At 40.5% G+C, this 24,874-nt stretch overlaps 1 long non-coding RNA gene across 1 annotated transcript in view; it reads left to right on the top strand.

Annotated features, from left to right (window-relative positions):
* LOC106004500 overlaps positions 1-18,153 on the top strand; it is a 29,352-nt gene extending 11,199 nt beyond the window's left edge. The window contains exon 3 of the long non-coding RNA XR_006601421.1: positions 16,422-18,153. This is a non-coding gene — a long non-coding RNA (uncharacterized LOC106004500). The remainder of the gene's footprint in view (positions 1-16,421) is intronic.
* The last annotated feature ends 6,721 nt before the right edge of the window (positions 18,154-24,874 follow it).

Consider the following 24,874-nt stretch of genomic DNA (forward strand, 5'->3'; position numbering starts at 1 on the left):
CCCTTTGATAACAAATACCTATCACTTCAGGATCTTGGGCAAAGCTTCTAATTTTAACATTCTATAACATTTTAATGCATAAGGTCCCATCTAGCGATTCAGCCTAGAAAAATTTTCCCATATGCATGCAAAGAGACATGTGCAAGGAACTTCATTGTGACAGTGTTTGTAAAAGAAAGAAAGTTAGAAGAAAACAGTCTAACCCTGAAGAAAGGAATGGGCCAATAAACTAGTTATTCGAACTACGGAGTACTATATAGCAGTTAAAATGAATGAATAAATCTCTAAAATATGATATTGAATCCAACAACCAAGTTAGAGCCATACATTTTCATGTCATTGATTTAAGCATTAGAAACCCCACAGAAAACAACACGTGGTGGTTTTGAATACACATATATGTAAAAATATTAAATATAAACATAAAAATGTCATATGTCAATCTCTGGGAAAGAGATAATTTCCAGGAACAGAGGGAAAAAGAGGATGTAAAAAAATCTTACCTTCTAGGTAGTCAGGCATCTGACTCTTGATTTCAGCTCAGGTCAGGATTTCAGGGTCCTGAGATTGAGCCCCACAGGCTCAGCAGGGAGTTTGGTTAAGATTCTTCTTCTCTCCTTTGCCCTCCCTCCTGCATGCTCACTCTCTCTCTCTTATTTAATTACTTATTTAATTTGTCAGAGAGAGAGAGAGAGAGAGCACAAGCAAGGGGAGTGGCAGGCAGAGGGAGAAGAAGTCTCCCCACTGAGCAGGGATCCCAACTCAGGGCTTGATCCCAGTACCCTGGGATCATGACCTGAGCCGAAGGCAGATGCTTAACTGACTGAACCAACAAGGCATCCCTTCTCTCTCTTCTTCTAAAATAAATAATCTTTAAAAAAATCTTACCCTTTAGAGAAGACATAAAGTGATTTTTAAATAAATATGACTACTTATATTTAATTCATATTTAAATTTAATAAATTAATAGCAGAAAAATTAATATTATATAACTAATAATATAATTTAATAAACTAATATATGTGAATATAATGAAATATATATGTAGTCCTGATGGCATTTTAAAAAAGGATTTTATAGCACTTTTGAAATTATTCATAATTAAATTTTAAATTTTAGAAAAAGTAATGAAGTGGATGATGTAAAAATCCATAAACTATTAATTCCTAAATATTTTAGCATGTGGACAACTTTTAGCATAAAATTTGTATGTCTTATCAATTATAACAATGTCCCTACATATTTGAATAATAGTAGTACTGTAGTGTGATGTGATGTTTATTCCATTTCTGGACAACTAATGGTATTGACAGATTGGGAGACATTTGTCCTAGAGATGGTAACTACTCAGCTTTTTCTCTATATCAGTGTTTTTTCCAAGTTGGGCACATTTGGAGTTCTATTTACAATTATAAATCTTCTATCCAGAGTTTATTCTAATCCTTCTATCTATAGTTAGTCCGTCACCAGCTCCTTTAGGGGTTAAGTTCTGGGTAGTGTGGATTATTGGACCCCACTTGTTCCTCGTTCCCTTGGCTTCCCTGCTAGGATGTCTGGGCAGCAGCCAGCAACCTCCACTCACAGCACCCATGTCACCTGTGGTCTTGTGTGGCCCCCACCGGAAATTTGAGGTAGAGCATTCTTCTGCTTGTTCACCCATTTCTGTTGTTCTTCAAGCCCCTGAAGGCTGACAGGGCAGATTTTGTTTCAAACATTGAATTTGGGAAAAATTATTTTCAGAGTGTCCTACTGTTTCCTCCTCAGACACATCAGACAAACCAGGAAGAAAGACAAACATTTATTGAATATCTATTATGTACCATGATCTTTGCCAGGTCCTGGCAGTAAAAAAAAGATGATTAAGCCGAGCCTGGTGACTAAGGACATGTTTGTAAATCCTCTCCCAACTTTGAGAACAGGAAAGATCTGATTCTTTGCGAACAAGAAAGATCTTGTCTTTTCTACTGAGCCCTGGGCTCAGATTTTTGACTGCCCATTAGACCTTTTCCCTAGATATTTTGCAGTAACCACAAATGGAACATGTCAGAACTGCTTTCTCTTAGTTTCAAACTCTTTCTCTTCCCAACTTCCTGGTCTCTCCCCAACCTGGCTTGAGGTCTCCTCTTCCGGCCACCTCTCCTTATTCCTTCAAGAACTTGGTGGTCTCTGATGGTGATAGTTATTTTCTTTCCTGGGTCTCTTGGCTCCTCAGACCTGGACTACCCTGGTTGCCTCTCAGTTGGTCTCCCTGCCTCTATTTTCTCTCTCTTTGATCCATCCTACTATTATTGGCAGGCCGGTCTTCCTAAAATATTCCCTTAATCACATCACATCACTGCACCTGAGCCTTCAGCGAATCCCTAGTCACCAAAGGGTAAGGTCCATAATCCTATTGTGACATTCATAGCCCTTCATTACACGGCCCTGAGCCACCTTCCCAACCTTACCTCTGCCCATTTGCTTTCTAGAAACCCATCTTTAGGGAACTCAATGGCTACCATTTATAGATCTATGGCATGCAAATTTTGACATATGGTGTATGCAAATATGATGGACGCGATTGCACGTTTTATTTGATTACAACTTTAAACGGTTCATCTTTAGGGGTCAACGTCGCTTGCCTTTGTACCATGTTTCTCTCCACACATTCAGCATAGTTATGGGGAGGCAGTGGTTTCCAGTCTACCATGTTCACTTAGATTGCCTGGGGTCTTTACAGACTCTCCATGCTTGTTTCTCACTCCCAGAGAGAAATTGGTCTGGGGATCAGGATTTGAAAATTTCCCCGTGAACCAAGTGCTTCTCATGTGCTACCTAGATTGAGAACCTGTGGCTTCTAGGGAAGGTTCCTGTGCACCACACTTTACCAGGAGTGTAGCAGAGGACAAGCAGCACCAGGAACAACCATACACAACTGGCTGAAGAGGTATTTGGTGGCCAGTGCGACTTAGAGAGTGGCCTGGTATTAGGGCAACCTTGCTATGTTGCAGGCTGAGGAGTCTTACTGAGAACTGCCTTCATTAGTGCACAATTCAAAGAAAAAAAAGTAGGCCTACAAAAGCATCTCCCAAGGGGCGTGTTTACATTCTAACTTGGGTGCTGCCTTTCTCTGTCTCCATAGTATGTCACTAAGACACAAATAGGGAGTCTCACATTACCACCAAGGGCAGATGAATCCCATTTTAATTGTACATTATCCACAGAATGGCTGCAAGTATGTCAGAAAAGCTACAAAAAATTATTTGCTACAGCCAAACAAAAGATTTTGGATCTTTTATGTATATTGTTAGATAAACAGGAGCCTGTTTGGTGTTTGAAATATTTATTTTAGCACTCATACACTTTTCAATGTGTCAGATGACATCAGCCTATAAAATTCCTGAGATGACATATTTAGAATGAGAGAACATTCCAGGGAAGAATGCCGTGTCCTGAGTGATGAACCGCCATTTCACAGATGGCCGCTTTTACTCATGCCCAGAAGGTATTGGGCTTACTGTTAACAAGAAATTTCTTTCTGGCTTATAGATCAAGTCAGATCATTTCCAATGACTTTTACATAAAATTAGCAAGGACTATGATGAGGAAGGGAGTTTAGAACTTTCATTGAGGATGAAAAAGTGTTGTTCTTCTTTGAGCTGTGGAGTAGTTCTGTCATCTCAGGTCTCAAGTGATTGACTCTGTTCTGTGGAGTTGGAGAATTTATGGTTCTCAATTTCGCAATTGGTGAAGCAGGGTTATAGGCAGAAGGGATGGTGCTATAAGTCATCTTGCTGTTTGTGAGAATGCTACTCTCATGGTCTCTAGATGTTAAGTTATTGTATCAAAAAGTTTTGCTATATTGGCTTATAAACCAGTGATGGTGAGTCTCCTTCCCTAATGGTTGGAGGTCTCACTGTAATTGTGCCAACTGACTATGGATGAATTTATCTCTAAGTGGGAGGGCTGTAGAGGTGTGGCTCTCTGATGGTGCAGAGAGGACTGGCTCCATGACAGAGTTTAGCTCTTATCAACCCACTGAACTTTGTAATAGGATATTGAGAATTATTTTGTTCTTTAGTGCTAGGATTACAGCACAGGCATAAAACCGAGGGAGGTCAAGAACACCGAAGTACTTCACATCCTAATGATAGTTACAAGTACTTCACATCCTAATGATAGTTACGAGTCAATGCCATCAAGACCCTTCAGTATTGTTTACTAAGAGGTGGTTAAACCTGTCTCAGTAGCATAACCCTCAGCATCTCATGCCTGTCTGCAAGAGGATAGGAGATAGAGGGTGTCATTAGGGCCTGGGTAAGAGGTTTCCAAAGGGAATTTCTCTCTTCTCCAAGAAGCCAACTGAAGGGTCTTCAAGGAAAATCAGTCAAAGGAGTTGGAGCATCCTGTGTCTCCTTCCTGATGAAATGGTACTGAGATCCAGACCCTGCAGACTCATTCTGTACTGACTCTGGAGTGGTACAGAACAGGACAAGAAAGTTTTTTGGGCGTCTGACACATGAAGTATGTGGGACATAGAGACCTGGTTGCTACTAGTCTGGGGATCTCTGAGCAGGGAAGGTTTATTGGACTAGTCATCACCAGCAGAGTAAGAAGGGGCCATGGTGTAAGGCATCGAAGAAGAACAAGATGGGGTCATACCCATTCTAGTCCCTGTGGCCCTCTGAGGACAAAGCTGAGCACATAGACATGAAGGGAGAAGCAGGTGCATAGGGCTGCCCAGGTGGCTTCTGGGCCAAAGAAGGGGCCCCTGAATCCAGAGAAAGGACTAGAGGCATGTGCTGCAAATGGAAAGGATGGGAGGTAGGGATGTCTCTGTTTCTGGGGTCTTGGGGAGGGGCGAGGGAAGATTGAGCATTGCCCCAAGAAAAGCAGCACAGTGTCTATGGAGAGACTGGGAGGCCAGAACACCTGCCATCATGGACATGATTATTGTTTTCACTTATTTCTAACTCCTGGCTCCCAAGGTGCTAGAAGAGCCAGACCTTGAAGAGAGAAGAGAAGTTATGTCAGAGTCAAACACATGGTCACACAGTTCACTCCAGGACTATGGGCCTAGTGATCTTAAAGAAGTGGAAATGAGCAATTTGCAATCAGCTAAGATATTAGAATTTCTAATAGGAGTACTACTAATAATCAAAGTGACTGGTAAGCTATGTACCAAGAGATCATTGCTTGGAATTAGGACAAGGTTATTGGACAAAGCATGATGGAAAGAAGGATTTGAAAAATAATAATTTTTTTTGGAACCCTAACACTGTGGGATGCCCCAGGCAGGGGTAGGAAGAGCTGAGGGACAGATGAAGAGTGAATCTGGAGAAGAGGTCACTTTAGAAGAGGGGAGAAACTTGAGCAGGAATTAGGGTGAGCAAGGAGAAGCACACTGAATCTCCCAAGGGAGAGGGAAGGGTGTCCTATTCAATGGTGGTTGTTCTTATTCCTGTCTTCGGGTGTCTTAACTTGCTGTTGGTGAAGATTGAGGGCAGTGATTTGGGGTGTGGGACATGATTTCTCCTACCCACCATTAGCTGGTGAGAATCATATAATTGTTTAAAGTCAGAGCTGGAGGCTTTAAAGGGAGGTCATCTAATATCCTCTTTTTATCTAACCTTTGTTTTGCTAGTGTCCAATATGGAGTCACAGCCCCATGCTCTTTCCCTTCCCTATGCAGCTATTTCAGAGTCTCCATATACCAAAAGGCATGCATCTGACCAACATTCTGGGCAGCTGCCATATAGTCCTGTGCTGTTCCACTCTTGTTTCCCTCTCCCAGTTCCATTGTTTAGAAGATACTTTGAGGTACCTCAAGAGCCCACTGAACACCATATCCCACTCTGCTACCAATCCACCCTGACCCCATTGCTGGGCACTGCCATCACTTCTGCTGTCTCAGAGCAGGCATGGCCACCACTGCTCATGCCCAGGAGCTAAGACTCTTTTTTTTTTTTTTTTTTTTTTTTTTTTTTTTTTTAACTAGAGCAAAGCTGTGGCTGGCCATGTCTCCCCCTCTCTAAAGTGCTTAGCCTTTCTTTCCTCAATTATTTTTCAGCAAGTCCCCCATTTAGTTTGCCAGACAAGCCCACACATATGTAAGCTTAGTGGTGAACATAGTTTAGGTTCAACCTGGGATATCCTTCTTCAAACCATGAAGAAATATAAATTGAGGAGATGTGCAAGTTCCTCACCCTGGAGCCACAGGATGTGTGGGACAAGAACTAAGTTGTCCCGTAAGCATAGTTGCTGTCTCTGTTCAGAGGAGTGGGGGTAGAGAGAAGGAATGAGGAGAAGTAGACCTTGGTCTGCTTTCTGAAGCCACAGGGAGATGATGTGTGGTCAGAAGGTTGACTGAGTGTTTTGGGGAACATCTACAAGGGACTCTCCATATTTTTATTTCATGACCATTATTTTTTCCCCCAAATGTGAACATTCCTTGGAAAATAATGAAAATTAATTTTAAACATTGAGTAAACCTGGAGATTAATGATCTCAGATTCTTTCCATACTAAATTCAGTCATGACTTTATATTTTATTAAATATTATATATCAATCTTATTTATGACCCAAATCTGCATGACTACTGGTATCTGATGCTGCAAATGATGGTCTTGGTTTAGATTTTGAATGAAGCACTGAATACTGTTTACAACTCTGAGCATTTAATTTTGATTGGACAGATTTACTATTTCAGGGAACAGTTTCCTGAGGCTGTTGTGGGGTGATTGTGATTACTGTGTTTGCTGTAGACTGAATCAAGAGACTGTTCTTGAATATATTAGTGATGAAATTCTTCTCTTCCTATGTACTTCTTGGTCACTTAATTAGACAAATTTCTTTTTTAAGGCTAACGGACATATTCTAGGAGGTATGGTACCAGATGCTTAACATTCTGGGAAATTCTAACTCAAATGGAGAAGAAACATTGTTCCCTCATTTGATTAATGTCCTTCTAGAATTGTTCCAGATTATATTTTCTCTTCAACTCAGGGGCGAGACATAATCAGTGTCTCTAATCTTAGCTCTTTCAACTGTGGTGAGGAGAGGAGAAAAAAATATTTTAAAAATTGTGAATGCTTGAAGTGAGAGAGGGAAAGAAAACCAGGAGCAGGGCAGTTATTGGACCCCTCGACCAACCTGTCATTATAATATGCAGGATGGCTTCTTTTATCTCCAGTTTTAATGGTAGAAGGGAGGGCAGGATAAGCAAATTATAGAATAAAAAAAATCAAGGACTTGGGCTTTGAAATTGATTGGAGTAGAATTTGATTCTTGGAACTTCTGTTACCAGCTGTTTGACCTTTTGTGTGTTTCTTGGTGTCTCTGAGCCTCAGTTTCTTCATTGGTAAATTATCATTTGCCTGGTGGGATTATTATGAGAATTAAATGAAGTGATGAGTGAGTAGCACCTGGCCTAGCGAGTGACACACATTAGGTGAATGGTGGACATTTGCTGGCTTGGTGATCAAACACCCATTCCTTTGGCAACTGTCAACAGTGTCTAATTTCCCCTTTTGAGATCCATCCTCCTGCTGCCATCAGAGTGGATGGAGCTGATCCTATCGTCAGCTTTAGGAGTATAATGAATAGCTTAGAACTGGCCAAGTAGCATAAATCTACACAGCCACAGTGACCCCTTCAGGGACTGCTGTAACTCAGTCAACTTAAAGTACAACCCTACATGGAGCTACGAGAGAGAGAGAGAGAGAGAGAAAGAGAGAGAGAGAAAGAGATACCTTTTCCCCTCTGAACTTGAGCACAGAAAATGCTGTTGGTGAAGCTGTTGGTGGCCATCTTGCTCCCATGGAGTCTTGGAATTAAGCCAATATAATGGTAAGAGAGAAGCCAATAAAATTTGAGACATAATTTGAGGAACTGATCCCCAAATGTTTCAGCTAAATTAGTCAATATATAATTATTTTTACTTGTTATTTACTTGCAATCAAACGAGTCCTGACTGATTAAAAAGTATGTGATAAATTTTGGTCATTCTCCACCTGGGCAGCGCCCCCCTCCACTCCCACCACCCATTCCAGGAACCAGAAGCAGGCAGAGGAAGCATGAAAGCAACAACGGGTTCTCCCAGAATTCATGCAGGAGGAGATAATGCAAGAAGTGCTTTCTAAACTCTGCAATTTCATAAAATAACAACTCCCAAATATATTTTTATTAAAAAATAAAACTTATAGAACACCAACAACTACCATATATTCTATTTTCTCATAAAGAAAGGGAATTCTTAATATTCTAAAATAAATGCAGAATATAATAAAGTTGGTGTTTTTAAATGGCATATATCTTGCTTTAAGAAAAATGCACTGCCCTGTTCTTAATTCTTTCATTTTACTACAGAGCAGTGGGAATGTCAGTGATTTTATAAGTTCTAGTTCTGAAATAAGACTTCCCAGAATGAAATCCAGGCTCCACGACTCACTAGCTTTTCCTTAATTACGTTGAGTTTCAATTTTCTCATTTGTAAAATAGAAATAATAATAATGATGTCTGTCTCATAACGTTTGGGTAAGGATTAAAGGAATTGATGCATGTAGTTTTTAGAATAGTGCCTGGCACACACATAGTGAGTACTCAGTAAACATTATTATTACCTTTCTTCTTGTTTTTATAATTATCATTACTAATCAGCACTCAGTGTGTCTGGGACAGAGATCAGATTCTAATTTCAGCCTTGACAGGAACTAATTCTGTAACCTTGGGTGGGCCAATTCAGCTCCCTGGGCTTCTGAATGTTTATCAGGAGAATATAGGAATTTGGTGAATCTCCAGAGCTCCTTCAAGTCTAACCTTGTGAATGCAGGAAACACCGTTCTCTGATCTGCTCTTCTGAATGGGGGGAGCGGGGGGAGGGGTGGGAGGAGGCCTTGGCCTCCCAGTGCTCACACAGGAGGTGAGCACTCCACCCTACCCACTAGGGTTCCCCTTTTTCTGGATGACCAGGAGACATAGGAAAGAAAAAGTCTTTTGGAAGAGTGAGTGGAGGATTAGGGGGTTTCCCAAGATGAAGTGGGGAAGAGTCCAAAGATGCCAGACACAGAGGGGTCACAGTTTTGGGGACCTAGAGGGTTGTTAGCAGTTCCAAATGTTCCTTGCCCTTTGCTGGCAATGCCTAGTGACTGGTCAGAGAAGTCTCCATGTTGGGTATCCTGCCCTGCCACGGAGGGCGATCCCACCGTGAAGGAAATCCAATTGTCCTTCCGGGTGGAAGGAAAGATGATGAAATGAAACATTGATGTCTGAACGTGAATTTTGTCTTGAAACACTTGTCAGGAAACTCAGAGAGAGGGTAAAAACTGCATTTAGTTGACGTGCTTCAGGGAGCGCTTCACAGGTAACTTACTTAGCAGACACCCTTTGGCTTGGATTTTTCATTGGTCAAGGAGAAGAACCAGGTATGTGACTGTGGTCTGGTTTCAGGTGGAGGTTTTCTTTCTCTGAAACTTCTGTGAAATGGTTGGAGCAGTAGGAGACCATTTTGTGTCTTCACGGCTCTTTCGGGGACTTCACCCAGTCTTCTGTGAGCAGCTGTCGGAACAGTTCTTTAGAGAGCTATTGGCCTTGTGCCTTGTTTGTCTGGGGCCACGGAAGGTTCAGGAGAAGGGGAGCTAGAAGAGGGGTAAAAAGGAAGGGAGGAAAAGAAGAGCAAAAATAAAGGAAAGGGCAGGCCACAAAGTAAAAGCAGGCCACTGGAGTCTGTTTCAACTTTTCTCAACTTAAAAAGGAAACTTTCAGAAATCTTCAGAAATTTTTTTCTTTCTTTCCTTCCTTCCTTCCTTCCTACTTTCCTTCCTTCAGATTTTATTTATGTATTTGAGAGAGAGAGTGAAAGAGAGAGCGAGCATGGGGTGGGGGTAGGAGCAGAGGGTGGGGGAGGGAGGCAGAGGGAGAAGCAGCCTCCCTGCTGAGCAAGGAGCCTGTTGCAGGGCTTAATCCCAGGACCCTGAGATCACAACCTGAGCCAAAGGCAGACACTTCACCGAATGAGCCACCCAGGAGTCCCTATAACTTTATTTCTTAGGAGGCTTTAAAAAACATATATTTTTCCTTTGGACTTAATGCTTTCATTTTTATTTCCCAATTAATCCATTAAATGTTTTTAAACATTCCATTAAGAGAGGAAGAAAGTGTGTCTTACTCTTCAAACTATACATATATATATATAAACATCACATATACTTCTTTATGCATGGCATAGTCCACAATAAAAACATGTCAAAGTTAAGAGAAAGAAAGAGAAATATCTAAGCACAGAAAGACCTTAAGCATGAAAAGGAAAACAAAATCCGTATTTTACAATAACTCAACTCACTTCATTTGGGTCCCTTATATGTTTTTATGATAAGTGTCAGATAGGGAAGGAAAAGACCAGAAACGATAAAAGAACTTCAAGTTCTGGGAATCATTCCATAGAAGCATGCTTGAAGATTCTGTTTCTCTGCAGCTGAATTTTGCAGTATATGAAGGTAATGAACTCCCATCAAACACTGGAGAGGTGCAACTTGGAGTACATTGAAGAGCAGAGTGGTTCCAGTCCTAAGATGGGTGTAACATTTCGCTGACGACAGGCTTTATGTTTATGGGTCAAATCCACTTTCCCAAACATGCACCTGCTCCTTGATACAACCACTCTCTCATTCTCCTTAAAGATGTGCACTTACTGTGTAAGTAAGTAACTACATAAGTAATGAATAGATGCTTTCTTGAGAAATTTGCTCTACGGGTATATCTTAATGAAAATGGATTGAACTGGAAATTTTAAGCCCAGACCTTTAAGGTCCAATTGATAATGATCTAATAAGAATATCACACTGAAAGCAGAATATAAAAGAAAGTGCTACGGTAGTGAGGAAGGGGTCACTAAGACCATCTTCTGCTTTATCCCAGGACTGAAAGCAGCGTAGGAATGTGTTATGGACTGAATGTTCATGTTCCCCCAAATTCATATGTTGAAATCCTAAACCCAATGTGCCACTATAAGGATGTGGAGACTTTGGGAGGTGATGAGGTTATGAGGGTGGCATTCTCATAAATGGGATTCATGTCCCTATAAAAAAGGACCTGGAGAGCTCCCTCACCCCTTCATTCATCTGAGGACATAGCAAGAAGATGGTCATCTATAGGCGAGGTGGTGGGTTGCACCAGACTCTGGATCTGTCAGCATCTTTATCTTGGATTTCTCAGCCTCCAGAGAAATAAATTTTTGTTGTTTAAGCCAGCCAGTCTATGGTATATTTGTCATAACAGCCCAAGTGAACTAAGACAGAATGCAAAAGAGTCACATCTGGCACAGGCTTATTTCTGGTGGCACAGCTTCTAGTGTCCCCGAATCTCCCTATGTTCTTATTTTCCTCTACCCTGGTTCAGCTCTTCTCATGTTTGTCACATGTCTGGGATTCTACCACCATCCCACTCTACCCCAGTTTTCTTTCTCTCTCCCTTACTTTCTCTGGTTATACATATCAAGCTCCTCCGGAACTGGCCGTCATAATAGGACATATCTAGTGACCAGATTCAAGTTGGGCAGCACAAAAAGTCTTATTTGTTTATTAGCTTTGGTGTTTTCATTTCAGGTCAATTACATCCATTCAACATTTTTGAGAATTCCAGATGTGTAGATACAGGGAATAACAAGACAAGGCCTCTGCCCACAAGAGCACAACCAACAAGTCTTTTGAGTAGAGGAACTTCTATGTTTCCTTTGACTTTTTGGATAAACTGAGTCCAACCGACATGGCTGTTACTATTGCCAAGTCTTCTGAGTAGAAGGACTTCTATGTATCCTTTGGTTTGTTGGATAAAATGAGTCCACTTTCAATAATATCACTGATGACAGTTGTTACTTGGTACAATTTATTAAGAAAAAGAAAAAGACTGAATACTTCAATTACTACTTTTCTCACACAAAAGGCAATTGTGTTATAGAGACCTGGCCATTGGAAAGTAAGGCTTGGAGGAGTTGAGAATGGGAAAGGTGGAAGGTGAGGAAGAGTAGCAGTCTGGGTAGTATGGTGCTTGTGAGCAGGGTGTCTGCTTAAAAACAAAGACCCTTCTCCAAGGGGTCCTGAAGTACTAAGAGGAAACAAGAAGTAAGGGGAAAAATTATGCCTTTCCTTACACAGACTTAATTCGCAACCAAGAAATAAAAAATGGCTTTTGTTCCAAACACTTGATATGCAGCTAATTCAAGCCTCTATCTTTCTCCCCTCATTTTGGAAAATGCAATTGTTTACAACATAAATCTCATCCCAGGAAGTACTGAGCTGTGTGATCCATAATGCAAATGGTTGAATCTTCTACTCTTCCATGGTCATTTAACCAAACTTCAGTTATCAAGAAATGAAAAGTGACCCAATTTGCAAAATCTGTTTAATTCTCATACTTTGTCTTTGATGTAATGACTTTATTCATTATCATTAAGTTGCTTAGATGAAAAGAAAACAATTCAGTAAATTGAAACAACTTCGGAATTCTGAACAATCTACCATGTCAAGGTATTAGATTAAGCTTGCTTTTGATCTACATGTTGGCATGTGGCTAACCTTAACATCAGATTTCTGGTTTGAAATCCAGCTCCCCCAGTAGGTTTGAAATCCAATTCCTATATTACCCTGACAAGTTTTTTCATCTTTCTGTGCCTTATTTTACTTATTTGTAGAGTGGAGACAATAATAACCCTTATTTCACAGGATGGTTGGGAAGATGAAATGAGTTCCTCAAATAAAGAGAAGTGTACCTGACCCAGAGTATCCTTTGTAGGTATGTTACCACCACCACCATCATCATCATCATCATCATCATCATCTCTTGGCAGATTGATTGTTTCAGCACCATATATTTTTTTTCTGTGATGAGGAGTGAATTTGCATTATTAACTTTGGAGAGAAGTTCAACCAAAATTGTCTGTAATGAGATAGTGATAGCCTGTGGGTACCGCCATGGTACAAATATCCAATTCATGAAGCTTGTCACTTACTTACTGTTCTTACTATTTCATAATCATTTAATTCACAGATGACTCAAATGACTGAAGCACCATTAGTCTTCTGTCTCCTTATCTGCTCAGGGTTGAAGCAAGTAGTAGTTGCCTTTTAGAGAAATTGGCAATTGGCTTTACTTTAGATGCGTTCTGCTCTGTTCACTTTCTGGCTTTACAGGAGAAAACGATTAACTTGGTAGTGGGAAGGACAGAAGGAAGCCTCGCTGACTCTCATCTAGTGCCTCTCCATGGCTTGACTCCAGAGCCAATGATATTTAAATTCATTGCAGAAGAAAAGGCTTTGGGATTGGGTTTTGAAAAGGCAAAAATAATTGAATTTATTTAATAAAGATTAAAGGCCATTCACAGTGGTGAAGTATATGCATAGCAAATATGCAGAGAATGCTGTAACCGTTTAATTATTTATCTGCTGAAAACAGAAAAGAGTATTTGTTGAGTTGTCAGGAATAAAATTTTATGTAGTTGGTATGAGTTGAGCAAATTCTAGAAAAGGGCTTCCTGGGGCTAAGGGATTTGCCCTCTTGCAGATAGAGGCCATGTTTCTCATTTCAATCTGTTAAAGGACTTCTATTTAAAGTGCCTTTTCTACCCATTACTCCCTAACACACATCTCCTGGCTTATCTCACATTTGGTAATTAATAAGTTACTCTGTGCTGCCTATGATTTGCTTCCTCTCCTAATCTGGCCTGTGCATGGAAAACATTGATAAAGTTTTCACCATCTTTAGTGCATAGCTACTGTGGACAATGCCTTTATTTGAGCTGTCATGGACTTGAGGTGAGTCCACTAGAGGTTCATGAGAGATCCCTGTGGGCCAAAGCTCAGGAGCATTTTCTGGAACCTCAGCGGACCAAAGCCATGCTGGGTTCTGTGAAGAAGGGGATCTTCCTTCCTTTACTATTAGGTTTTCCCTACAGGTCCTAAAGCAGAACTACCACTTACTCAATGTCTGATACAAATATTTGTGAACAGCATTTCATTTGCTTTGACCTATAGTCCTACCTGTTTCTTGGGTTGCTGAGCACAAATCTCTGAGACATGAACTAGAAGGCAAATCTGAGCCAGAGACTCCATACCGAAGTCAGAGTGGCATCTTCCCTCCAAAGCCTGGGGCCCTGCTCTCAGACAAGGTCTCTGTCTGACATCTGGGATGAGTTTTTCTCTAGCTTCTGTTGGGCCATTTCTCAGCATCTAGCCATGTCCAGCGGAAAGCTCTGAGGACTTTGATGAAACTCAATGGAGCTTCATTAGTTCCTCGCTCATCAGGATAGTTGTGAGCTGGGAAATGATTAAGACTTTAAAATAGCATGAAAGACTGATAGTCAAGGAAATTTAAATGACAACATCAACATAATTATGAATGTTACATTCTAGTATGCATGTTCATATACACATGCACACATTTACAGATGGGAAGGAAATCTCATTAATTATAGCACTGATTATCTCTGGGGTTAGGGGATCATGGTTGATCTTTTTTTTTTTTTTTAAGATAGGGAGAGAGAGGGTGAGAGACACACACACACACGCACAGAGAGAGAGAGAGAGAGAGAGAGATGGGGAGGGGGAGAGGGAGAGAGAGAATCTTAAGCAGGCTCCACACACAGCATGGAGCCCAATGTAGGGCTCAGTTTCACAACGCTGAGAACATGACCTGAGCCGAAATTAAGAGTCGGTGGCTTAATCGACTGAGCCACCCAGGTGTCCCTCATGGCTGATTTTTATTTCCTTTTTGCGTTGTCATATCTCCATTTTGGTTTTCAATTAGCATGCATACTTTTCATGTTTACAAAAATATGAACTTTATTTTCAAAGAGAATAAATATCAGAAATTAAAGGTTAGCCAGCAATGATAGAGGGCGAACTGACAGATCATAATGACTATATAATACAGACAGCATATCCCAAACTACTGAATACATTTGTATTAGCTCCTTGGTCTATTTTCATGCACACTGAGAAAAGCAAGGCAGTTCAGCAGGCCTTAAGTAGGAACCGTTAGGTTTCAATCTCATTGGATGAATTCAGATTTAGCTTGGTATTTACAAAGTCTCAAAATATCCAGGCAGTAGGTGAAAAGTGCAGTCAACTGGCACTTACATTTAATGTATATAGCCCATATATCCAGGTGAGTTCAGCTTTGGTTTTCTGTTCAGGTGCTCTGACATTATATAGGTAGAATGATAAGGAGGGGAGTTTAAGGAAAATAATAAGCCATATGAATAAAACCACATCTTTTTTCTTCCTATTACTTAGGACTAAGTGGCCATCTGGAGGAAGATCTCTAGGGAAGGAAGAGGAACAAATATTCTCTGTTCCACAGAATTCTGTGGGAGAAATAAATCCTTAATTTAGGCCAAAGAAGTGCAACTAAAATAGAGGTGACCTAGCTTCGTGTTGAGTGTTTATTTTATACCAGTCCCAACACCGTATTGGAAAAGACCCGCTAAGAGTTTGCACTCCTAGTCTTTTAGAAATGATGAAGAAAAGATGCTTTTAGCATCCGGAAGTGGAAGCAGCCGGACATGAAAATGTTATGTTGTCTCAAAAGTAAACTCTTTCAGGGCGAGGCCCCTCAGGCAAGTTAATCTTCCACAGTTCAGTCTCCTTCCTTGCTCCTGAAAACATCAGTGAGCCCTGTCGAATCATTTCGTGTGTGTGTGTGTGTGTGTGTGTTTGACAAATCTTTTGTTTAAAGAAAATCATAGTAGAATAGGATAGATACAGAGAGTATAGGGAAGCAACGAATACCGTAGCAAAATGCTGACTGCAAGTGTTTCTACCTTTTCAGAACGATGTCAGAATTCCTCCCGGAAGCAGGAATATTCTTTTGTTGGGGGCAACGATGAGTAGGTTATGGGAAGGCAGGGCCCAAACAGAGTCTGAAGGGAAGAAGTGGGGACGGGGGATGGGGAGGATCCTAACGAAGCGAAGGGGTAGTTTTCTTGGTTTGAGGCAACTCAGAATGGAATTAACCGATTTTTCAGCTTCCTGGGGTGACAGATGTGGGGTGGAAAAAGCCAAAGGCCTGGCAATGAAGGGGTTTCTGAGGCTGAAGCCTCCCCACCCCCACCCCAACATCAGGGGCAGTAGCATTGCTTTGGAGTTTTGTTTTCCCTTGGCAAGATAATCCCTTAGGAAATCCTCAGACTTCACTAAAGCTGAATTATTTATTTATTTATTTCTTAAAGATTTTATTTATTTATTTGACAGGTGAGAGACAGTGAGACAGGGAGCACAGGCAGGGGGAGTGGGAGAGGGAGAAACAGGCTCTGCATTGAGCAAGGAGCTGGATGCGGGTCTCGATCCCAGCTGGGATCATGACCTGAGCTGAAGACAGATGCTTAACGACTGAGGCACCCAGGTGCCCCGTGCTGCTTGATTCAATAATCTAATGCCTGTCTTGTTTGCAGGCTGCCTTGGGAAATGCAGGCTGCCTATTGTGCCCCCTCCACCTCAACCGCTAGCCTCAAATGGATGGGCTGCTTATGGAGAAGACAACCCTTGGAGAAGCAGGAGAACTACCTATCTATATCCAGGAGTGATTAGGGAGAAAGGCAGATGGTCATTTGCATTCTGAGGAGACTAGACTCTATTATGACATGTAAGCACTCCCAGAGAATCCCCAGAAATATTTGTAAAGTGACTATTTTCCTGTTCACAGGATTGAAGCTTTGGTCTAATTTGTTTGTATATTAAGAAAAGGGCATGCTTAAAGGGCTGGTTAATTTGGAAACACTCAGATTCCATAGGAAACGGATAAAAGCAGAGATGCTCTGGCCAGAGAGAGACTCTTGGCTTCCATGAAGGGGTTCTCTGAGCCCACAGGATATTAGCACTGTATTTTGCAGATGATCAATAAAGGTTGGCTGGATGAAAGATTAAACAAATGAATGATCTGTGATCAACCACGTAAGGTCCTCTGTTTAAAGACAAGGACTGAAAGATTTGTCAGAGCCAAAATAACTGAGAAAATGAAGTATTTGGACAACTGTGCCATTAGACAAGTTGTTTGGGTACAAAGAAAAAAATTTTTCCAGATAATGCCAAAATGATCATCTCATTTCAGCATTATGAAAATACATCCAGCTGGCTATGTTATCCAGAAAAGCGATCAAATGGTCATCTGGATTATTTGTTTTCATACCAAGTAAGCAGGATTTTAAAAACTTGTCATCTCATTTTTCAATTAGCTGAGAAAATGAGTTGTCTGCTTCAGTGTGTTAGCCTGAATAATAGAACTACGTTCTTTTAGGCAAATTATCTATTAAGTCCACACAGTTAAGAATTATGTGTGCATGTGTCTATTTATTATGGGAACAAAAAAGGGACTGGAATGGGTAAGATAATGTACATCTAAAAAGTTAGAAGACAGAATTGTATGGGTGAGCTAGAGCTGTTCATTTTCATTTTATGATAAGTAAAAGAAAGCCTTTTTAGAGTTTAAATTCATGAGCATTGGTTTTGGAAAGGAAAATAATAAATAGTGAGTCTTAGAGGATATAGGACAGTCTTATAGGATATAGGACAGCTCAGGAGCCCCAGATGTCACCCTCCTGGGGAAGAATTCCTTCATGGTGGGGTTGGGCTGATCTACAGGACTCTGGGCAGTGTTTTGATTGGTTTGGACCCTTGCCTATATGGTATAAACCTAGAGAATAAGAGAAGAAATAATTAGTTCTTTGATCACTTATCAGGACTCTAAATATCCTTCTCTCCAGATCTAAGTTTTAAAACTTTTACTCAATTCGCTATTCATTGACTTCCTACCATATGCCAGGCATTGTGTTGGGCATACACATGGGGTAAATCAGTGAACAAAGAGCATAGTTTCTGCCTTCATGGAGCATAGATTAGAAGGATGTGAGCAGCATGTGCATACATAAATGCAGACTATGCTATGAAGGAACTATGTGATGTTCTAAATACGTGATGTACTGTGTGTAGAAGTTGGGGATATTGTGGGATAGGGTGTGGTAGTCAGAGAAGTCTTTTTTGAAGACATGACAATTGACCTGAGATCTTAAGGGTAACTGCCTTTATTATAAAGACTTTGCCATATGATCAAGTAGTTCTCCTTCTGGGTATATATCCAAAGGAAACAACAACAGGATATTGAAGAGATATCTGCACCCCTATGTTCGCTGCAGCATTATTGACAATAGCCAAGGTGGATGCAACCTAAGTGTCCACTAATGCATGAATGGATGAAGAATAATGATGTGTATACAATGGAATCTTCAGCCACAAGAGAGGAGACCCTGCCTTTGTGTCAACATGGATGGATCATGAGGACATTATGCTAAGTGAGGGAAGTCAGACAGAGAAGGACAAAGACTGCATGGTATCATTTACATATGGAATCTTGAGAAAAGAAAAGGTCAGAGTCATAGAGTAGAAAAGTGGTTGGATGGTGAGGGAAATTGGGAGAGATTGGTAAAAAGGTACCAACTTGCAGTTGTAAATGAATCAAGTCTGAGATCTAATGTCAAACATGATGACTATAGTGAATAGCACTGTATTGTATAATTGAAAGTTCCTCAGAGAATAGAGTTTAAATGTTCTCACACATACAAAAAAGAGATAAATCTGTGAGGTGATGGATATGTTGATTAACTAGATGGTGGGAATATATCCACAATGTATATGGATACCAAATCAGCACAATACATGTCTATATATCTTACAATTGTATGTCAATAAAGTTTAAAAAAAAAACTTGATTTTTTTTTTTTTTTTTTGGTTAAAGAATTTGTTACCTCCTAAAATGCTACTAGCGATCTAAGTGGTTAAGTGCCCTTTTTATGGACGGGAACACTGAAGGACCCATAAGAAAACTGGTTGAGGTTAGATCAAACAACATGTAAGTGGTTTTTGTGATATAAAAATCCCCTTTCTTAATTCATAGTCTTGTTATTCTCACTAGGGAAAGCAAACTGCCTCAATAAATATCAATAGCTTGCTTACATTAAAATTCCAGGTGGACCCATTTCTGGGGATGCTGTCTTTGTATGTCTCCATCAGAACGCTTTCCAGCATCCCCCCCTAAAAAAAAAGGTTGATTTTCATTTTCACATTAATAGCATTAGAATTTGTAAAGATGGGGCTGGATTGCTTTATGAAGGTGATTTCTTGGTAGACAGAGCACATAGCCAGGATGGTACAAGGTTAATTTCACCTTTCGTGTGAGGAGCTCCTACTGGTTTTAAACTCCACGTGGACGTTTTTTCTTTTTCCAAAGCCTGTGATTGTCTAAAACCAGTCTGACAGTCCCCGTAATGGCTCTGAGGTCTTTATTATGCCTTCCCAGGGTTTTCATTCTCCTCATGCATGCCACTCTCATTTTGCACTGAGATATTTTAATGAGTTTCTGAATGATTGTTTTCCACTTTTCCTAATATCCCTGCTCAGGTCACTAAATTAGAGGAAAGCATTTTAGCAAATGGGCACGGAAACAGAAAGTATCATTAGCGGGAGGACGTCTGAAGTCACAGCTATTAGGAATGTGAAATGTCTTTGACTAGAAGTGTGGAAAAGACACCGCCAGATGGAAGGGTTAATTACTAGATGCTGGCTTCAAATGAAGACAGGGCAACTTACAAGACCCATTTGTCAACAGCAGTAAAGAACACATTTCTTCTCCTATCACGTTCCGGGGTGACTAAACGCCTTCTCCTGGGATGTGTTAGGTGGGAGGTCTCCATTTTCTGACTTTCCTCTGGGGTTTCATCATCAGTAGACTAGGAATTCAGCTACTAGAAGCAAAATGCCAGAGTTTTCATGTTTAAAAGAAGGGGAACTAACAAGCAGCAAATATTTATACCTTGGTATGTTTTAGAATGTTTTCCCATTTCTCTTTTCCTGTGCCCACTCATGGCATCTGAATTTCTTCCCACCCAAGGAGTTGAAAACGTCAATGAAAATTTCTAGAAAGTTATTCTAGTTTTCTAAATGAAAATCTTAAACTTTTCTGAGCATAAAGCATCAATCCAAAAAAAAAAAAATCTATATGATCACAAAAGGACACCAAATTCTAATTTTCAGTTGCGTTTTCCCCATCCATTTCCACTGCAGGAATTGGGTTCTGGAACAGTGAGATTTTTCTTGCAAATCTCAGATGGCTTTAGAGAAACAACTTTTGTTGCCCTCCAGTTAGTTCTCTGTGGGACTGGTGAGCTTTTTATAAGGTGCTGAATGTTCATTTCGTTCACCAGATCGGTTTCTTTGGGGGCTCACACTTAACTGCTATGTCTTATGCACAGTAGGCATTCAATAGATGTTTTTAAAAATTGAATTCATTTGTTTGGGGGCATCTCTAAACAAGATCAAAAGACAAAAGGCTCCTGTATTTGCACTTGGAGCTTTGACTCTGACCGTGGAGCAAGGTGCCTTTCTTCCCAATTAAGAAATTCCAAAATTGATTGATGACAGAAAAGGAGGAGCCTCAACAAAACCTATAAGTTTATAAGTAGGTAGCCATTCATGCACTGTATGCAATAAACCCTACATAAATCCTATAGATAGCCTGGGTTTATTTCTACTTTCCAGTATGGGAATGACTATTCCTAATGTGTAAAAACTGGTGGTTTCATTTAGATATGGTTGTGATTTTTGCCTATGCAGAACAGTAACTGGAACAGTAACTTAGGCAGTCATAGACACTGACAAGTGAAGATCCTTAGAAAGAAGTAATTAGAAAAATGTAGAAATTAGGCCAATATTAGAAAGGAGTAACCTTGGATGTCAAACTGGATGAATTAAGGCGTTTAAGACAAGTCTTCTGTTAATTAGAAGGATCTATAGCTCCACGGGCAGAACAACAGATCAATGGGGTCATTACCAAGATGCCTGTTTCTGGGCTAAAGTCTTACTTTCAACCTTTTATTTGGTAGCATTTTTAGAAAAGATTTATTTATTTATTTAAGAGAGAGAATGAGAGATAGCTCATGTGTGCATATGAGCCGGGGGAGGGGCAGAGGGCAAGGGAGAGAGAATCTCAAACAGACTCCCTGCTGAGCTCAGTGCCCAACTTGAGGCTGGATCTCATGACCCTGAGATCAGAACTGGAGCCAAAATCAAGAGTCAGACGCTTAACTGACTGAGCCACTCAGATGCCCTGATAGCATTTTTTTTTTTTTAATTTAGAAACAAAAAATGTGTTGACAATGTCCAATAAAGTCCAGGGGCTCTTTGCATAGGTTTGGCCTATAAATGCTTTCATAATATAATTCCACTAAAATTACTCATTTGTCCCATCTGCAGCACCTCCCCCACCCCCACTGTAAATCCTTGAAGGCAGGAACTGCGTGTTTCCTTTACTTCCCTATCCTCAGGGAAGTGTATTTGATGCACACCTGTTCATGTTACTGTGTTATTAGTCATGAGTAGCCTTGTACAAAATAGAACATTTGTCTTTAAATGAAATTATTGGCTGTACTGTACAATGTGATTTCATTATATCCGTGCCCAACTTTTTCTTCACAACAGAAAGTATTTCAGCTTTTAAACTGGAAATCAAGGGGGAATAAGGTGAACTTGCTTGTTGGAACACTTGCATTCTATGCCCGAAAAAAAAATGGATTAAAGTGAGGGTGCATCGATAATGGGGTAAATTCTTATTTGAGTCATTGGCAATATGACTCACTCTCAAAGAAGCAAGTTGAAGATCCATATTCTATAGCGATACGTACCCCAAATATTATTTTCCCCAATTAATTAAAATGGGCATCTGGAGAACTTCAGTGTTTTTGTGTCATCACTTCAATATTGAGTGACCTGGGATGAAAATGTCATGGTGTTTTAGTTTTCACATCTTTTAAACAGGATTAGGAGTCTCTGAATTTACGGCTTAAAATGCAAAAGGAATGATATGCTATCAAATCCAGCAGTTGTGCCTAGGTAGATAACCCAAATTGTGTGTGACAGTAATAGAAAGGGTCGGGGACAGCTGTGGGGCAGAGATGAAGCACTCCGTGAGACTGTAGAAAATCAATTCATCCTCCCAATATTTCTGACACAGCAGTTATGAATCGAGAGATCTATGAGAAGTGAGGAAGGGGAATAGACAGATGGCAGTTCCTGGACCAGGGTGTTTACATAAGACCTGGTGAAACAGGATTCAATCCCAGGATGGCCAGACCGTGTTCTGAGGAAGCAGGAAATTGGGAGCATCTGGCTGAGGTGGTAAATGTGTGGGGAAGAGAAAATAGAAGCTTCTCAATGACAGATTTTTGAAGCACAGGTGCTATCAACTACATTATCACCCAAACCTGAAAATTTAAAGCTAAGTATGTATAGAACTTTGGTGCATGACATACGGTGTTTCAAATATAGAACTTATAGACCATCTGTCAGATCCAGTGGGGCTTGACTCTGGAAGGATCACTGAAGATTGGAGAACCTGCTACACATTCACACTCAGAAGCAACTAGACAATCAATACATATTAATTGAGTAGCCATCATGGATACAAGTCTAGTTGCTGTCAAGAGCTACAGACATGTAGGAAATACGGCCTTGTTCCTCAAATCCTATGGGAAGACAAAAGCAGGAGGGCAGACAGGAGGCATGGTTTTGGATTACTTCTAATTCTTAGACTTCAGTTTCACGGTCCATCATCAGAATGACCCTTGTGCATTTTCCATCAACCCCCTTGCCTTTCTCTGGCTTCTTACTTGATTGGCAAAGCCACAACCCTGGATGAACAAGACCCCTCTGCCTTTCCACACCAGTATTCATGCAACTGAGTATCTCTGGAGAAAAACACACAACTGTGCTGCCTTGTCTCACCTTAAATGATGATCATAAATCTCAAGTAGATTCTTGATGTGCTCAGGCCACTGAACTACCCATCCCCGGTTCTCTTCTCCCCTGCTCACCTAGTAATACTCTTTCCCACCTCCTCTGCTTTGCTTCCCCTTTCTCATTCTCAGGGGGTAAACCTTAATTTCACTGAGAAACTTTGAAGCAATCACAAGAGAATTTCTAGAAGACCAAATCCCATCTATCTCCCTACTCCCTTTTGTATCCATACATTCTGCTTTCTTGCCTATCCTTAGGTTAAAACACCTCTGCTTCTGTCTAAAGCTTGTTGCTTCACTTGTTGGCAAGATCTCATCCCCTTTGCCTACTCAAAGATAATTGCTGTAACAATTCTTTATTCTTAACTCCTATGCATCATTTGCCCGTATCTTGACTAGACTGTTCCCACCAACATTTAAATATACTGTTATTTTCTCTCATCTTAAAGCAAAATCATCTGTCACCACTTCCTCCATTTCTTACAGTCTTTTCTTAACTTTCCCTTGTATCAAACTCATTGTTTTTAATTTCTCTTTTCCCATTCAATTTGAAACCACTTTGATTGGGCTTTCATTTCCACAAATTCTACTACAACTGCTCTCAGCAGTGACCTACGTGTGTTAATTCTGATGGTCGATCCAAGGGCTTCCTCCCACGGATGGCATTTGGTCCCTCCTTCCTCCCTGGTACACCTCATTCGTGGAATGTGTCTTTGTTTGACTCTGACCTCAGTGGCTGCTCCTTCTTAGTTCTCTCTGTGGCTTTCTCCTCTTTCCCCAAACTTTGATGTTGGAGAGCCTCAGAGCTCAGACCTTGGTCCTCCCTTTTCTTTTCTCTGTTTGCTTATTTCCTTGGTGATTTTATTTAGAGCTTAGAATGTTCTTTCCCTGGATTTGCTCTTAGTTCAACTACACAACTCCTTTAAGTCTGCCCATACTTGCCTTTCACCATCAGCCGATCCCGAGGACTCTCTTTAATACTACAGACTGCTCTGATCCCTGCCCTCCTGATGCCATCTACCCTGCTTGGCTCTTCCTTTCCTAGTATCATGTATCATCTTCTTGCTTATGGTGTACTATAACTCTTTTATTAGATTCATTGTTTTTATTGTTGTCTTCCCACTTACTCCAAGGAGATCCCAGGAGGGCAGGGATCTTCATTCACTGCTCCTGTATCCTAGGCTCCTAGAACTCTGTCTGGCACATACTATGTGTTCATTAAATATGTATTGAATCAATGAATGAACAGTTGTAGGTCTGTGGTCATGCAGGCTAAAGTGTACCCAAGTACTTCTTTGCATTTCTTCTGTCTTCTGAGTAGAGTTTTTAAATATTCCTGAAAATTACAGAGCCATAAATCCCAGATGATTGTCAGGGTAGAAAACTCTAGTTCTCCTATTTCATGTATAAAAATATAAATAGTGCCTGTATTTAAAAATGAAGTCTTAGATTTATTTGGCCTTCTTTTGTATTTGATTCTAACAAATTATCTTGCCCGAAGGTCTTGGAGCTGTTGTTCTTCATAATGAGCAGTTCCAGTAAAGAAAGGAACTCTGCAAATTCAAATTCTAAGGGCCAACTATAAGAAACATTTTGGGGAAAGCTGCATATTGAAAACATTCACAGGGTGCCTGGGTGGCTCAGTCAGTTAAGTGGCTGCCTTTGGCTCAGGTTATGATACCAAGGTCCTGGGATCGAGCCACACATCGGGCTCCTTGGCTCAATGGAGAGCCTGCTTCTCCCTCTCCTTCTGCCTGCCGCTCTGTCTACTTGTGCTCTCTCTCTCTCTCTCTCTGTCAAATAAATAAATAAAATATATATAAAAAAAAGAAAACATTCACAAGACTTAAATTTTGTTGTGCATTTGGTAGTTATGAACATGTACTTGAAGGATTTCTGTTAAAAAATAAAACCTCTTTTGAGACATCTGGACATAACATCTTAGTATATTGAGTACAGAATGTAGACCTCAGTTTCTAAAAGCCTCTCATACTAACTGGTTATCATGGATATGAGTATCCAAATTATGAACTGTAACTTTGGAAAGTATATTATTGGCTTTCTCT

Source organism: Mustela putorius, unplaced genomic scaffold (genome assembly GCF_011764305.1).
Source record: "Mustela putorius furo isolate JIRA1106 unplaced genomic scaffold, ASM1176430v1.1 tig00003845_pilon_pilon_pilon, whole genome shotgun sequence".
NCBI classification, from domain to species: domain Eukaryota; kingdom Metazoa; phylum Chordata; class Mammalia; order Carnivora; family Mustelidae; genus Mustela; species Mustela putorius.